The sequence below is a fragment of the Corvus cornix genome, chromosome 1 (assembly GCF_000738735.6).
Source record: "Corvus cornix cornix isolate S_Up_H32 chromosome 1, ASM73873v5, whole genome shotgun sequence".
NCBI lineage: Eukaryota > Metazoa > Chordata > Aves > Passeriformes > Corvidae > Corvus > Corvus cornix.
The window spans coordinates 117,102,820-117,120,282 of record NC_046332.1 but is presented as its reverse complement, the minus strand read 5'-3'; the positions used below and the strand labels follow the sequence as shown (position 1 = coordinate 117,120,282).

General features: G+C 49.1%; 1 protein-coding gene across 1 annotated transcript in view; it reads left to right on the top strand.

The window, feature by feature from the left end:
- Positions 1–131: 131 nt before the first annotated feature.
- Positions 132–17,463, top strand: part of ITSN1 (intersectin 1) — a 97,755-nt gene continuing 80,423 nt past the window's right edge. The window contains exon 1 of the mRNA XM_039555797.1: positions 132–284. The gene's annotated coding sequence lies outside the window, so the exon portion shown is untranslated. The remainder of the gene's footprint in view (positions 285–17,463) is intronic.

The following is a 17,463-nucleotide window of genomic DNA, read 5'->3' as shown; positions in this document are numbered from 1 at the left end:
GCCGCGCGTCAGAGCGGGGCTGTCAGAGCCCTGATTGGCCGGAGGGGGCGGGGCTCTTCCGTTTTTCCGGTCTCTGATTGGTGGAACGCCCTGCCAGTCAGGCGGGGGCCTTGGCCGCGCGTCAGTACGGCGGCCGCGAGGGGCTCCTCCCCCTCCCCTCAGACGGGGCGAGGGTGGCGATGGCGCGTCCGGCGGAGGCGTCTGCGGGTGCCGCTCCGGCCCCTCCGGCCCCTCGGTGCCCTGGCCGCGGCCGGGGCTGTGAGTAGGGCCCGCACAGACATGAGGTACGGCCTGGCGGGACGGGGGCAGCGGGGGGCGCGGGCTGCGAGCGGCGGCGGTTCAGCCCAGGCCGGCGGGGGGGCAGCGCCGCCTCAGCCCCTCACGGTGCCCGGGTGTGTCGCGGTGCCAGGGCCCAGTTTCTGCTCCTCGCTTCCTTCGGTAGCCGGGGCGGGCGGTGAGTGATGCTGCGCCCCTTGCTGTGGCCGGCTGCCTTCTCCTCCTCCTGTTACCGTAACGTGTGGCGGTACCGCCGCAGGGTTTCTTCAGCGCCTTAAGTCACCTTGGTCCCGCTGCGTCCGGCCGCTGCTCCCTGCACCCGCTGCGCCCTGAGCGAGGGGAAGGAGCAGGGCTATCCCCTGGGAATGCCATCCCTGGGGAGTGCCCTCCGTTGGGAATGCCATTCCCTGGGAACGCCATCCCTTGGGAGTGCCGTCCCTTGCGGCTTGGAAAAGGGCACCAGTGGAACGAGGAAATGTTGTCGGGGCGTCGGGAAAAGGAAGCCTGTCCATGGATGGGGTTGTGTCCCTGTGTGTGCCTCTGCCTCGGATGAGCAGACAAGTTTGTGGATGACATTCCCTGTGGATAGCTTTTGTTCTGATTCAGCTGCTGCTTTATTTGGGGTGAAGTATGGGGTTTGCTTGCAGAAAACAACGTTTTCTGTGAATTCTGTCTTTCTCTGCCCCATGAAGGGAAAACACTACCATGGCTCACCAGAGAGTATCGTTTAGTAAATAATTCCTATTAGCAAACCAGCTAGCATTTCAGGTGGGAGAGTGTGGTCCTTCTTAAAACAAGAAACACTCTGTCCTCTTCTACCTCTTCCCACTGCCCAGTTCCAAAGTGCTTTTTGTTTACAGCTTAGATGGCAATAGCTGTCGATATTAACTAAATATATATTGGAGTCAAGCTCCAAATGGATGCATTTTCTTTAATCAAAAATCCAAACTGTATTTTGGGTGTTGATGACTCTGGAGAGTGTTACTCCACACGGTTTCCTTCTTTCTTTTACCTTTTGTTGTAGTCACCTGTGACTTCCATTGCTGAATACGACCTGGTGATGTTCTCACACAGGAAGCTTCCTTAGGACCTGAGGAGCGGCTGGAGCTGGGCCAGGGCAGGCTCAGGCTGAGAGCAGGGAAAGGTTCTTCCCCCAGAGGCTGCTGGGCACTGCCCAGGCTCCCCAGGGAATGGGCACGGCCCCGAGGCTGCCAGAGCTCCAGGAGCGTTTGGACAGCACTGCCAGGGATGCCCAGGCTGGGATTGGTGGGGGGTCTGGGCAGGGCCAGGGGTGGGACTGGGTGATCCCTGTGGGTCCCTTCCAGCTCAGGATATTCTGTGATAGTTTATAGCAGTGAATTGATACCAAATTCTCCTTTGTCTTTTGAAATTCCCCACTGCACCCCCAGAGCCCTGCCTGAGAGTCTGAAGTGTGGGAGGAGGACTCTTGCATTTCTCTGCACCCCCATTCCCAGCTGCAGGAGGGGGGTACCTGCCTGTGGATGCTGAGCAGGTGTCCTGACTGCATCCCAACTACAGGTAGAGAAAACAGCTGCATTTTCTGTTCCCTCAGAGCTCAGGCTGTGCAGCTATGGCTGTAAATCCCAGCAGGCTGAGCCCGTCCAGCCTGCGTGATAAGCCCTGGTGTGCCCTCCCTGATTTTGGCAGCCTGACAGGGGTCATGCTTTGTGCAGACGAATGGTTTCCGAACAGTTTCTCCAGTGTCTGAGGCTCAGACTTCCCTGGAGCTGAGTGGGCTGCTCCCTGCACTGGCTGCCTCACAAACCACACTCCATTCTTTCAGTTCCTGTGTTCCCTCTGTAATATCCCACTGTCTTTCATTCCACACAAGATCCTTTGCAGAGTAGCTGTGTTGATAATTTTCCTTTATGTCCCGATTCTTAGATGAAGTAAGAATTGGGGTCTCAAAGCCGTGAGCTGCAGAGCCTGTTCTGTCTCTTGCTGCTGTTTGGTGCCCTTTCCTTAATGCCTCTAATAATGCAATTAGGGTAGATTTGGATTCAGGAAAGAATGTGAATCTAGCAATGAAATAATTCTAAATGATGACGTTGAATAGCCTTTTCTGGTCTGTCTTTGTACTCTAATCAGGGATTGTAATTTTAGCTTTTAGTAGGATGACAACAGGGAAAAGAGGAATAGAAGAATAAAGAAAAAAACGTTAAGGAAAATACAAGCAATGGGTTGAGGAATGGGGAGATCAGCGGGGTGGAAGTTTTCTGTAAGAAATCCTTCCCTGGGAGGGTGGGCAGGCCCTGGCACAGGGTGCCCAGAGCAGCTGGGGCTGCCCCTGGATCCCTGGCAGTGCCCAAGGCCAGGCTGGACATTGGGGCTTGGAGCAGCCTGGCACAGTGGGAGGTGTCCCTGCCATGGCAGGGGTGGGATGGGATGGGCTTTGAGGTCCCTCCCAGCCCAGCCCAGCCTGGGATTCTGAGGTCAGGAGTTACCAGCCATAGACATTTCCCCGTGCTGTGTGCAGTAACAGAGCAGAACGAACCAGCAGCAGATTGCTTTGAGGGGCGCGTTTCCGCTGGGGGCGGCTCAGAGTTGACCTGCTTGGAACCAAAGAGTTGTGAGGGGTTTTGGTTTCTTTTACCATAAACCAACCCAAGGGTTGCCTCAGCTGCTGTTGTGTGCTGGGAGCTTCGAGTGCTCATTGCTGTTGTGTTGGACACAGCTGCTGAACTTGGGATGCCCCCTCCACAGCAACTTGGTTTTGTTTTTACTTGCCAAGCATGAAATTGGGGTGGGGGGATGGTGGACAATCAGAAGCAGGGTCCAGGCTGAGATCTGGTGATAAATGACTTGTGCACAGAAAACCTCACTGTGAAGTGCTAAAACCTCTGTGGGATTTGTGGGACAAATCTGTTACCCTCTGTTAAAGTGCACTTTGTATAATTTAAAAAGAATATACTGAATTCCACTGATTATTTTTGGCTGGCATTGTCACTATAGGCATGTGTTGGGATTTTAATTGCAGATGGTAGGATTTATAACGGTATTTGCCAGTCCCTCATACAACAAACATAAGCTGTGAGGTTTTGGAGAGCACGTGGATGTGTCTGATGGATCCACCTGTCTGGAATGAGTCTCTCTCTTGAGCTCTGTGTGTGGCAGGGCTGGAGGTGGTCAGGTTCCTGACAGAGAAATTCCAGCTATAGCTGCAGGAAAGCACTAATTACTGATAGTAATTAGAAACTAATCTCTCCTATGCAAACAGGGCATTGTCTGTCCCCTCCAGAGGATCAGCTTCTTGACCAGAATAGAAAATTTCTATTTAATAGAAATTAAATAATTTTGAGTAGGAAGGAGTGAAGAGAGGTATCCTTGGGCATTCCCAGGAAGAAAGGGTATTCTAGTTTTGATGCAAAAGGTACATTTTTACAGTATTCCCTTCACTGCAATCAGTCAAAACACAGAAAACTTAACTGACATAATAAATCCTTGGTTTGGTTTTCTCTTATCAAACTTACGTGTGTTGGATATTGTATTTTACTTTTTCATGTGTTGTTTTTAAGGTAATTGAATTAATTAGTGTTAGTGTCCAAGTGGACATCATTTCTCTGTGAAGTCAGCTTTTCACAAGTTGTGTGGTAAAATGTGTGTCTGGGATTCTGAAATAATCATGAGCGTCTGAAACCTCAGTCTCTGCTGTGTGTTTCTCTTCCACAGCAGTTTCCTTTCCTTTCCTTGCATTGTCCCTCATGGTTGTGTGTGCCCACAGTTGTGAGAGCTGACCTCTCAATCCTGTGAATTTAAGAGTAAGGTTTTGTGGGATGGCAATCCTGGAAAATCAAGGGCTTGATGGTATATTCCATATTACAGGTAAATATACTGCTACTGGTAATGTAGATTAGCAAACCCTAATGACACTATTAAAATTATTTCACTGCAGACTCATTGTCTTAAAAGTTCAGGTTTTCCTTTGTGTTTTGATCCTTTGGATTTCCATGGAGATTCTCTCCCTCAATATCTTTGAAGGATCTAGCCCTGGGCATGACTAATTGGCTGTAAATGACTGGGCAAGGATTTAGCTTTGCATCATCTCAAGGTACAGTTTTACTTGCTTCATAGAAATGCACAGTTTGTAGGAATAGTTATTAATATACTTTGAAAATACACAGAACACCTGGATTTAAAACCTGTGGTTCCTGAAGGAGGGTTCCCATGGAGCCACCTGGAATGGTTGGCACCTCTCTGGAGGACTCAGAATGAACCTCCTCTGGAGCACATGGATTTCTGTACTTCCATACAGAACTGTAAATATTTACAGCATTTAAGTATTCCTGTAAAATAATCCAATCTACCAGAGGGCAGGGCTGGATGGGAGATTGGGCAGGAATTGTTCCCTGGCAGGGTGGGCAGGCCCTGGCACAGGGTGCCCAGAGCAGCTGGGGCTGCCCCTGGATCCCTGGCAGTGCCCAAGGCCAGGCTGGACATTGGGGCTTGGAGCAGCCTGGGACAGTGGGAGGTGTCCCTGCCATGGCAGGGGTGGCACTGGATGGGCTTTGAGGTCCCTCCATCCCAACCCATCCTGTGTTAGAATCACACGTGCTGTGAGTGTGTAGTCCAGGTTTCCCAACCTCCCTCTGGGATCCTGCAGGGCTGCTGACATCCAGAGGGTGCCCATGGCAGAGCCGCTTTGGGGAAACAAGAACTTTTAGTCTTTTCTCCCAGTACTTTTAAGTCTCTGTTTTGAGTCCTTAGAACCAGTATATGAGAGAAATGTTTAAATGGTGTCTGGTTGTATTTGTGCAAAAGAGCACCCACCATCTTGGGGGGAAGGAGAAGAGGCATCTCCTGTTTTCTGCCCGATGCTCATCCTGCCAAGCACACGTGGACTTTTTGTTCCTTGCCCTCCCAGCTGAATTGTGAAGGAGAGATTCAACCTTGGCTGCTGGGCAGGGAATTCAGCTGTGTCTGTACAGCCTGAACAGCCTCAGCTGCCCAGCTAGCTGAGGCTGGATAAAGGCAGCTGCACTTTCAGCTTTCAGAGGTCAAGGTGAGTTTGGGAGGGCTCTTTTGATGGCAATCTTTATATTGTGCTACAATATAACACCTATGATTGTGTGCTGGAAACTTACTGCTTGTATCTTAAGTGTTCACAAGACTGATCTGAAAACTGAAGATAGAATCGAGCTAATTTTGTGTTAATCACAAATTAAACACAGAACTCTGTTAATCATCATGTCTTTATAGTGATAAAGTCTCTTATTCTACCTGTAAAAATACATTTTTTCATTTATATTACAATTTCAAATTCCCAGGCACCAGGTTATGGGCTGGTCTGTGCAAGGTGCAATATTTAATGATTTTTAAGTAAGTTTTGCACCTGGCCTTCAGGTGTGGACAGATTCTGTAGGGATTCCTGTGGTTTTGGTGAGGAGGTGCAGCCAGGAGCTCAGTCACCCAGTTCATAAATCTTCAGGGTATTTTGGGGAAGTACAGTTAATTCTTACAGACAATCATAAAAGCTGACAACTTGAGAGCTGTGTTTTGTAACGAAATGCCACTAATCTGGTCATGTACTAAATGGGATGATGTAATCATTGAATTTCTTGAGCAAAAATCCTGACATTTTCCTTTGAGTCACATGTGAGCCCCAGCTGGATGAACTCAGCTCTCTGGAGCTCACAGACAGACAGGCTCCTGTGATACTCGGCGCTGGGGTTGCTGGCTGTCTGTCTTGCATGGACATTTGGTGTGATTTGGTTTTTTTAGAGGCAGTTCTCTGCCCTGCACCTTTGGTGCAGCTGCTGCCTGTGCCTGTGGTTGCTTTCCCAGCTCCCTGCCTGCAGCCATGCCCATTCTTACCTGTTCTTTTTTTCCTCTCTTTTGTCCTGCATCTTTATGTCTTCATTTTAATGGTCCCTTGAGTTTCAGCATTATCTGAAGGCTGGCAGGTGTTCTCTCCCTTACCCTTTGTATTTTGATGTTCATAGGTTCTGTTCTGTTGGTGATTGTAAGGGCCAATCCCAACCAGGAAAAACTTTGTAACTGGAACTGGGTTGTAGAGAGAGATCGGAAATACTTTAAAAATTTTCTTCCTTGTTAACACCTCTATTCTTCAGTGTGGGCTTGAATTTCAAACAACAGAATAAATGTCAAAGAGAAGAGGGCAGATGTTTTTGTTACAATAAAGTAGTGTGGCATGAAGTTACTGTAGGTGTTCAGGGTAGTATTAAATTTAAAAGCAGACATGTAACAAGGTTTTCCCCTATCCTTTTCCAACTGCTCCTCATAGTTGTCTTTTATATATATGTATTTTTTTAATTCTGGTTTGTAAAATTACTTTTCAGAGGAAGAGTTCAAAGCATAAAAGTGTTGAAATATGTTTTCACATAAGGTCATCTATCTTGAATTCATGGCAGGACATTGTGGATTTTTGAAGTATTTAAGGACAAAGTTGGGAATCAGCCATTACCCAACTTGGAAACTTCTGCATGTTCTGGTGTTCTGCTCTTACTCTGTTCTTCAAACCACATGAATATAATGTGCTCATTAAAGAACAAACAGCAACCTGCTATTTAACATAATGCAGGAATTTTAAGAAATATGACTGAAATCTAGTTTTTGTGGATATTTTCTGCTGAGAAATGAGATTGCTTCAAGGAAATGTCAAATAATGATGACATGACCAAAGGAAGAAGGCAAATGCAATTAATTTTTTGGGTGGTGTAGCACTTGATGCCGTGCTGGCATTACTGATCAGCTCCAGCTGGCGCTGGCTCTGGCTGTGCTCCGGAATCTCTGGCTTCACTGGGGTCAGTGAGTCTGTCTCAGGGTTGGAAATTCCTGTGGGCCAAGGCTTCTTCAGATGGCTTTGGTGGGACAAAAGGGGGATCTTGGGCTTGTGAAGAGGAGATCCTTAATTTATCCTCCCGTTTGGTGCTTCCTGGTCTCTGACCCCAACCTGCTGACAGGAAGCTGAGGTGTTGTCCATGCTCAGAATGTGCCTCCTTATCACAGCTGTTATCAGAGTAATCTGAATGGAGCTGAAGCTTGTGCAGCATTTTCACTTTACCAGCTCCATGCTTTTTTTAGGTTGTTTAGTCATCCTTTTTGCAGAGTCTGAAGTTATGGATGGCCAGTAAATCCCAGAGCTCTGTGCGGTGACTGGAAAGCTCTTGTGACACAGGAATAGGAAGTTCTCCAGCTGCAGTCTGGCAGGATTGCCTGGCATGGATTGTTTGGTGCTGCTCTTTCAACTCCTCATCTAAATCTGAGGGCATTGCTTCAAACTCGTGCTGTCTGCAGATGATGCAAGCAGAACAATTTTGCTTTGTGAGGAGGGAAGAAGCTGCATCCTTTAGAGTCAAGTGCTTTCAGTGTTACTCTGAGCTGCTGACAAATGCTATTGTATGGCTTAAAAAATCACTTTGTCTGTTTTAACTACTGGGGATATTTAACCCAAAGAGTTTAATCTGCTTTTTAGATCTTAAAACCAAACCCCCAAGTACCTCTCCTCTGTCCCCCCCAGCTCTACATGAACATGTGGTGCCCTTTCCTGGTCTTCCCTCTGGTGAGCAGGGGCAGGACCCAGGGAGCAGCTGGAGCTGGGCCAGGGCAGGGTTAGGTTGGATTTTAGGGAAAGGTTCTTCCCGCAGAGGCTGCTGGGCACTGCCCAGGCTCCCCAGGGAATGGGCACGGCCCCGAGGCTGCCAGAGCTCCAGGAGCGTTTGGACAGCGCTGCCAGGGATGCCCAGGCTGGGACTGGTGGGGGGTCTGGGCAGGGCCAGGGGTGGGACTGGCTGATCCTGTGGGTCCCTTCCAGCTCTGGATATTCTGTGATTCTATGATTTTAGGAAATCTGGCAAAGTTTTCTGTTTATCTCACTTGTAATTTGAATACAGTCTTTGTACAGCAAAATGTAATGTGGGATCTCTGAGCCTTTAGACACCACCATTTCACAGAATCCCAGAACCCCTGAGGCTGGAAAAGCCCTCCCAGCCCAGCAAGGCCCAGCCGTGCCCGATGCCCACCTTGTCCCCAGCCCAGAGCACTGAGTGCCACCTCCAGGCACTCCTGGGACACCTCCAGGGATGGGCACTCCAAACCTCCCTGGGCAGCTCTTGCCAAAGCTGATGTGTTTGTGCTGTGCTCCTTGGTCAAACTGCAGCCAAACCCTTGAGGTTTCAATTGGAGAATTCAGAATTTCTCAGGTGAACTGTGGGATTCTGAGCTGGTTTCACTCTGCTCCCGCTTGTCTCTCATGACAGACTTTGGAGCCCTTGCTGAGAGAGGAGGAGAACTGCAGGACTGAAAAGAGTAGGGATATGCAGGATTGCTTTTTCCTTGTTGGGATGCCCACTTGCTTGGAGGCAGGGATAGAGAACCGGAGCTCTGACCTTTCGGTGTCTTGGCTCATGTTGGTGGTTGGCTCGCAGAGTTGAGCGTGTTCCAGGGATGACATGTTAGCTGGAATCTCAGCGGCCTCACAGGCTGCACTCTGTTCAGCTGCAGTTGTTGCTGGGTGGACTCTGCTGATGGCTGAATAATAAACCTTGTGCCCATTGTGTGTTGGGGGGCTTTAAGGACTTTTGTAAGAGGCAGGGAGGATCTTCTGATGGGTGATAAAGTTGCTGCAGTCAGGAATCACATGAAGCTTCAGAAATAATGTTGCATTTTTTTCTGCTCTCTTTGCTTCAACCAGGAAAATGTTACTCTGTAGCTCCGAGGAAATCAGGCTATCCTGCTGGAGTTGCTCAATTCCTGGAGTTTCTAGAATCTGTTATAGTAATGCCAAGTTCCGGCTTTCCCTGGATTACCTTGATGCAATCCTGGATTAAACCACCTGGGGTTTTTTAGGGAAAGCAAAGCACGGTCTAGCTGGGGCAGGGCAACAACTACATGTGTGCAGGGAATATAATCATGCTGAATCTCTTCAATTGTTATGTTAAAATGAGACGTTCTGCTTGGGAAGTTCAAACCAGTAACAGAAATTTAGTCCTTGTGTTTAAAATACCCCCTTCAAAATCCTGCCAGCATTATGAATGAGAAATGCTGACTCAGTCCAGCTTTGTGCACTGAAATGAGACCCAGGAAACTTGAGCACTGAAATTCTGGTGACACTTTATTTCCTTTTGTGAGGAGGTTTATTGTGCTTTACTATCCTTCCCCAGCTTCCGAAGGGAGGGGGGAAAAAAAAGGGAAAGGGGAGAAATAAATAAATCCATATTAAACAAAAGTTCCTTGAATCGTCCACAGACCCATGTGTGCAATTCCTCTCCATCTGAGGTACCTTTTAGCTGGAGAGGTTTGGAAAGGCAGCAAATATTAGGGCTATGAAGGGGCAGAAGGCTGCAGCTGGCCTGGATATGCCAAGATGGAGCTTTCCAGGCTGGCTTTGCTCTGATGAATGTGTTTAATGTGGCAGCAGCAGTGTCTAGTTCTGTACCAGCCATGGACAAGGGGCTGCCTTGGCTTTTCTGGAAATCCCTGAATGGGTTGGATTGGGAGGGACCTTAAAGCCCACCCAGTGCCACCCCTGCCATGGGCAGGGACACCTCCCACTGTGCCAGGCTGCTCCAAGCCCCAATGTCCAGCCTGGCCTTGGGCACTGCCAGGGATCCAGGGGCAGCCCCAGCTGCTCTGGGCACCCTGTGCCAGTTCTCCAGTACTTTTGTGAAGTAGCTGGGATCCCCACAAGGAGCCAGGCTCTGCAGCTGGGGAGGAGAGCTGGGAAAACACCAGGTGAGCAGAATTAACCAAAAGTGGGAAATGGAATCAGTCTCAACTGAGGTACTTTTCAGTCCCTGGAGGGGCATGGAGTGACAGGACAAAGGGGAATTGCTTTAAGATGAAGGAGGGCAGGGCTGGATGGGAGATTGGGCAGGAATTGTTCCCTGGGAGGGTGGGCAGGCCCTGGCACAGGGTGCCCAGAGCAGCTGGGGCTGCCCCTGGATCCCTGGCAGTGCCCAAGGCCAGGCTGGACATTGGGGCTTGGAGCAGCCTGGGAAAGGGGATGAGCTTTAAGGTCCCTTTCAGCCCAAACCATTCTGTGATTTCGAACATTTACCCATTGAATTCTGTTGTTATCCCTGTACAATATTATGAAACCAGGTGAATACATTCTACCAATAATTTCATCTTGCTTTAGCTTGGCTTTGTCTCTCATTAAAGATTAAAAACTTTATTCTGTGAAGATTTAAATAGAAACAAAGCCTTGTTGTGATAGAAGGAAGCAGAGCTGTTACCTAGTTAGGTGGTTTTCACCTTTCTTTTGATTTGTAGACTTCTAAAATAAGCATTCCGAGGATGTGCACTTGGGCTAATGTACATGAACCTAATACTAGGCTTGATTTTCCTTATTTTTACCTGGAAGTTTCCTGTTTTGTGTTTGAGCTAAGAGAAAGCACACACATGAATTCTCATGGTGTCTCATTCTTGTTTTGCTGAGAAAAATGCTTCAACTGAGGTGCTTGTTGGCCTGCAGGAGGGAGGTTGGATCTTTTTATGTCTTTGCACATCAGGAAACGTAGAGCAGGAATGGCTTCATGTAAACATGGGGACAGCCAGATCACTGCATTGTTCTGAGAGCTTACAGGACCCAAATTACAGACAGAGAATCCCTGGGATCCCTGAGGCTGGAAAAGCCCTCCCAGCCCAGCCAGGCCCAGCTGTGCCCGATGCCCACCTTGTCCCCAGCCCAGAGCACTGAGTGCCACCTCCAGCCCTTCCTGGGACACCTCCAGGGATGGGCACTCCAAACCTCCCTGGGCAGCTCTTCCCAAGGCCTGAGCTCCCTTTCCATGGGGAAATTCCTGCTGCTGTCCACCCTGAGCCTGCCCTGGCCCAGCCTGAGGCCGTTCCCTCTCCTCCTGTCCCTGTTCCCTGGCAGCAGAGCCCGACCCCCCCGGCTGCCCCCTCCTGTCAGGGACTTGTGCAGAGCCACAAGGTCCCCCCTGAGCCTCCTTTGCTCCAGCCTGAGCCCCTTTCCCAGCTCCCTCAGCCGCTCCTGGGGCTCCAGCCCCTTCCCAGCTCCCTTCCCTGCCCTGGACACGCTCCAGCCCCTCCAGGTCTTTCTTGATGTGATTGATGTGCAGGTGCCACTGTAGAGCTGATGTGTTATGTGACTGCTTCACATCCCCGGAAGCTCCCCTGATAAACTCGTCCAAGGGACATGGAAATAGTAGTGAAGTTGGCCTCTTGGTTGTGGGAGTGTAACCAGTGTGGAAAAGCCTCATGGAAATGCTGCTCCAGAGGAGAGAGGCTGCTGGAGTGATGTCCTGGCAGAGTAACAGAAGGTGCACACCTGGGTGTCTGTTTACCTGCTCCTGGTTATCAGATTTGTTTTAAACTGCCTGAGTTTTGTACAGAACTTGGATTTACACTGTGTTTTGGATCACAGCAGTAAACATAGTTTTCTCCTCCCACTAGGAATAGCTAAATTTGTTGCGAAAATATTTGGCATTTGTATCCAGTTTGTTCTGTTTGAAAAATATCTCCACAGCTGGTTGCTATAGAATCATTATATTCCTTCCAGATTTAATGGTTAGTGTTGGATACAGTGGGGAAGTTATTGGCAAGGTAACTGAAAAAAATGTGTGAAGTTCTTTGTCCCTGGGGACGATGCTGGATCAGTGCCTCCTTGCAGGACTCCTTTATTCCTGGTATTCAATGGCTGGCGGGAGCAGTGCTGGTGGATCTCTGACCTCTGGCACTGTGGATCTGGTTACTCATATTTTTGGCCAGGCTGTTACATTTTAATGTTATGGCTCATTTTTTTTCCTCCCTTAGATCTCTGTGTATCTGTTCAGTCTGTCCAGTTTAGGGAGAAGCATTTAGAAAATGAGGTTTGCCTGAGTTTGTTATGGGTCTCAAACACTGAACTTTGCATTGAAACCAAATTAAATCTCTCCTGCAACTGTGAGATCCTGCTTGGAACATCTGTGATTCCCCCTCAGGCTTTTTGGGGCTTTTTTTATGTGTGTTTTTTTTCTTCATAGTGCTTAATTCACACAGGATTTCTGTGTGTTACTGGGGCTTGGTACTCTGCAATTGCTGTTTTCCGAAGCAGATCAATTCTTCTATCACACAGAGTATTTTCCAGGGTTCCACTGAATTCCCATATGCAGTCCCCTGGAATATCATATCTAAAGGTTTTGCCTATCTAATCAAAGCTTTTTAGTGTTTAGGGAAACCAGCCTGAAACACAGGGTGTGGGCAGGGCACTTCATGCCCTTCATCCTGTATCCCTTCAGGATTTATTAGGAATGTTCTCTCCAGGGTTTGGGGGAAGCCGCGTGTGGTATTTGCTTGTTCAGGCAGGTGTGTTTGGATGTGTCTTAATATTCTGCATGTTTTATTTAGAAGTGAGCTAACAGCTTCCTGAACTGTCAGCAATGAAATGAATTTCAAAGAAAGACGCACATAAGAATCTCCAAATTTTGAAGTAGGTGAGCAAAAGACAGAACTTAGTCCTCTGTGTAGTCTGATTTGGGCTACTGGCACAGGGTGCCCAGAGCAGCTGGGGCTGCCCCTGGATCCCTGGCAGTGCCCAAGGCCAGGCTGGACACTGGGGCTTGGAGCAGCCTGGGACAGTGGAAGGTGTCCCTGCCCATGGCAGGGGGTGGAATTAGATGAGCTTTAGGGTCCCTCCCAACCCAAAATTTCTGTGATTCCATGATTTCTGGCTTCAGCTCTGCCATGCCAATCTGTGTTTCAGGAAGATTTTCCTCCCTTTCCCATGGTTGTTAGGCAGTAGGTGTCTTCCCAGTGTTCCCTGACACGTTCTAGTGCACGTTGTCCTGAGGTGTTGTATTTCCTCCTCAGCCTGCAGGATTTGCTCTGTTGCCCAGGTTCTTTGCCTCATTCCAGCCTGATTCTCCCAGCTGGTACCTCCAGTTCCTGGAGGATTTTAACGCAGTGCTTTGACACCATATTGGCTGCTGGCAACCAGGATTTGGGAGGCCCCTGCAAGCCCCTGTTTGGGGCTCTTAAACAGGAACCTTTCATAAGGCTGAGGGAATGATCTCAGGGTTGGAAGATGCAGATTTTTCTGCTGGGCCCAATTCAAAAATCTTTCTCCTTTGTTCATGTTCTGAAGGAACGGGAGGTGCTGTTTGGGTTTTTTTTTCCCTTTCTCCCTACTCCTTGAGCATTCCAATTCCCAGCTGTCCAAGCAATGATTAAAAGAGCCATAGACAAACATATACCCCAGATACTTGTGTTATTCCTTCATTTGTCCTCACTTCAATACCAAGAGTTGAAATAATCAGTAAGATTCTTCAGCAGGGTTTGAATCCATGAGCTGTTGCCATATAGAGTTCCTGTAGCTTGAAAGTTGTCATGGACAATGTTTGCTGGAGAACTACAAATAAAAAGTAAAAAGAACAGAAGTGTGTGAGTAAATGGCCTCTTCATTGTAGAGTGTGAGGGCATCTCTTGCTGGGGGCCTTAATTGAAGATTATTTGCTGCTGCTGTTTTCTTTAACATATGAAGTGGCATTTTTTTATACTGGATTTTTTTTTTCTTGTGTAATTTGGGGTTTCCTTCTTGAAAGTTGCACCAGCCCAGCTGAACATTTGGAGGAGTGCTCTGAGTGCTTGGGTTCTCAAACTGTCAGCAGCAGCATTTAAGCAGATGAGAACTGAGGCATGTTCAGGTAGTTTTATCTCTACCGGTACTTAATTATTCATTTCTGTGAGAAAGCAAAGTGGATTTGATGTAATAAGTGCTCCACAGGGCCTGGTCCAGCTGGTCACAGCTTGGGAACTGAACACATCACCTGGAAAATGCTGTGAATCATCCGTGGCATGTTCAGTGCCTCCATTGGTTTTGGGTCAGGAAAGTACAACCCCCGGGATCAACCCAGGCTGGCATGAGCAGAAGGAGCAGCCCTGGGAGAAGGATTGGGGTGCTGTGGGTGAGTGCTGGACCTGCCCCAGCCCAGAGCCCCCTGTGCCCTGGGCTGAGCCCCAGCGTGGGCAGCAGGGAAGGGATTGGGATGGTGCCCCTGTGCCCCTGTGCTCAGGTGAGAGCCCACCTGCAGAGCTGCCCCAGCCCTGGGCCCAGCACAGGGAGGACGTGGAGCTGCTGGAGAGAGGCCAGAGGAGGCACCAGGATGAGCAGAGGGATGGAGCAGCTCTGCTGGGAGGAAAGGCTGCGAGAGCTGGGATTGTTCAGCCTGGAGAGGAGAAGCTTTGGGCTGAGCTCAGTGTGGCCTTGCAGGGCCTGAAGGAGCCAAGAGGAAGCATGGAGAGAGACAATTTCCAAGGACTGGAGTTGCAGGACAAGGGGGAATGGCCTCAAAATGAAAAATTATGGGTTTAGATCAGGTATTAGGAAAAAATTGTTCCCTGGGAGGGTGGGCAGGCCCTGGCACAGGGTGCCCAGAGAAGCTGTGGCTGCCCCTGGATCCCTGTAAGTGTCCAAGGCCAGGTTGGATGGGTTAGGGTTAGTGGGATAGTGGAAGGTGTCCCTGCCCATGGCACTGGATGAGCATTAAGGTACTTTCCAAACCTTTCTCTGGTTCTATGTATTCATTTTCGTGGTGTCAGTGGTGGTTGAGTGTTATTACCCTTTTCTTTCCCCAAAGAGGGGCAAGTTAATTTTGAGGCAAAAGTTCAGATTCCTTTCTCTGCAAGTAGCCAACTCTCCACCCCAGTGAGTTCATTTTGGGTTTTCTCTTTGCTTCAAGCACCAGTAAATGCCTGTGGTATTTTTCAGGAGGATTGAAAACTTCACTGCTGAGTTTGAAAAAGGCTTTTTTGACTGATGAAGGTTTGATTGTAAATGCTTCAGTATAGGGTGGTTTTGAATAGCTGAAATATTGACAACTTAATTTTTCCTGTACAATACCTTTAGGCTACACTTCTGCAGCCAAATGACTGCCATAAACTCATGCTTGCTGTTTCAGAAGATAATGATTGATGAAGTTGTGGATTCATCATTAGAATGCCAGTTTTCATTTTGAGGTCTCACTCAGAAGGCAAATAACCAGAAATATATTTTTAGCAGGCAGAGTTTATTTTGGAGATGCTGGCAGTTGCCAGCTCGCAGAGAATGCTGTGCTGTGCCGGAGCCAGGAGCGGGAGCTGAGCAGTTCCTGCTGGCTGCGGTGCCAGCTGGGAGAGCCTCTGCTCCTCTCGCTGCCTCCCCAGCTGTCCCCAGGCCCTGCTGGGGACTTCATGCTGCAGCAAGTGGCCCTTGAGCCATCTCCTCTTGGAGTCATAAGACTCCACTGCCAAGGTGAATTGCCCCTATTTTTAACAAGCCAGATGGAGAAATAAAGGAATCCTGATCCACAGTCAGGAGTGACAGCACCTTCAAAGTGGCAGCAGCTTCTGAAATTACCTGGATGAATTTGGATTGTTGGGTTTAATCCACTGCTGCAAGCATGAGCTATAAATTGTGCAGCTTGTTCCTCCTGTGCTATAAATTGTACAAACCTTTCATATCTGTCATTGTCAGGCACTGATCTCTGCTCCCTGTGAGCAGGTTCAGGACCTGAGGGAACAGCTCGAGCTGTGTCGGGGAGGTCTGGGCTGGAGATGAGGAAAAGGTTCTCTCAAAGGTGCTGTCAAGGCAAGTCAGACCCTGAAGGAAACTTCTGTCTTCAGATCATTGTTCTGTGGTGGGTGTAGCACCATCTTCTGAGCAAGTTTAATCTCTGCCCAGAGGTGTGAACCTTGGAAAGCTCAGTCTTTGGGAGGTTTGACTGGAGCTGTGGGAGTTGGAGGGAGGGAAGGGATGAGTTGTGTTTATACCATGGAGTTGCTGTATCCTGCCCTTCCTGCTCTTCCATCATTCCTTGGCCCTCCGCTCCCTTACCTCTCTTTACTATGTTTCATCTCTTCACTTACCTTTTTTCTCTCCCTGCCTTTGCTGAGGAAACATCCTGGCTTGGATCAGCCCCAATGTGTCCAGCAGGACCTGGCCAAGGATTGTGCCATGTGCTGGGCACAGAGAGGCCCCTCGAGGGCTGTGTCCAGTTGTGGGCTCTTGGGCTAAGAGAAACCCTGAGGGGCTGGAGCGTGTCCAGGGCAGGGAAGGGAGCTGGGAAGGGGCTGGAGCCCCAGGAGCGGCTGAGGGAGCTGGGAAAGGGGCTCAGGCTGGAGCAAAGGAGGCTCAGGGGGGACCTTGTGGCTCTGCACAAGTCCCTGACAGGAGGGGGCAGCCGGGGGGGTCGGGCTCTGCTGCCAGGGAACAGGGACAGGAGGAGAGGGAACGGCCTCAGGCTGGCCAGGGGAGGCTCAGGGTGGACAGCAGCAGGAATTTCCCCATGGAAAGGGAGCTCAGGCCTTGGGAAGAGCTGCCCAGGGAGGTTTGGAGTGCCCATCCCTGGAGGTGTCCCAGGAAGGGCTGGAGGTGGCACTCAGTGCTCTGGGCTGGGGACAAGGTGGGCATCGGGCACAGCTGGGCCTGGCTGGGCTGGGAGGGCTTTTCCAGCCTCAGGGATCCTGGCATTCTCTCTTGTGGGTGCAGAGTTCGGGGTGTCTCTGTAGTAACCAACCTGGTGCCGGCACACAGTGTCAGTGGGTGAGGATCAGGCTGTGACATCCCAGGAGAACCATTTGTGGGTGTACTTGGGCACTGATCATCAGTCAGCATGTTAAAAACTTGCGAATGTGAGGGTTTTAAGGAGGAGGTTTGTTTTCATAGCTGCCTTGGCTTTCTTTCTGAATCAAACTTGAAAGGTTTTTTGTTAAGGTTATTATGCTGGGAAATCAGCATCATGTTACAATTTTGCAGTTGGATTTTTTTCCCAGTCCAAGGCTGCCCCACAACCTTGTAGCAAATTTTTCTGATTACAGGGAACTGCAAGCCAGTCAACTTTTGAAGTACCCACAGGGGAGAAATTTGTGAGCTACAGTAAACAAACCTCCCCATACCACAGATTTGTGACTTACAGTAAATAAACCATTAGCACTAACAGCAGCCTTAATGTTCTTATCCTCTTGCAGGAAAAGGAATTTTTATCCTGGAAAGACGTATTAAAGCATTTCAGGACAGGAAAATTACTCTGCAGTGTTATTAACTGTCTAGAGTTCCTGGGTCATTTAGAGAAGGACCATAAGAGAGTTTTCCAGATCCAGCATGAAAAAGGCCCATGCACATGCTGCCTCCCTGCTGCATCCTTCAGAGCAGCTCCAAGTATTTACATGTTGAGGATGAGCATCTCTTCGCTGTTTGATTCAGGGCTCTTAAAAAAAAGAGACCCTGTC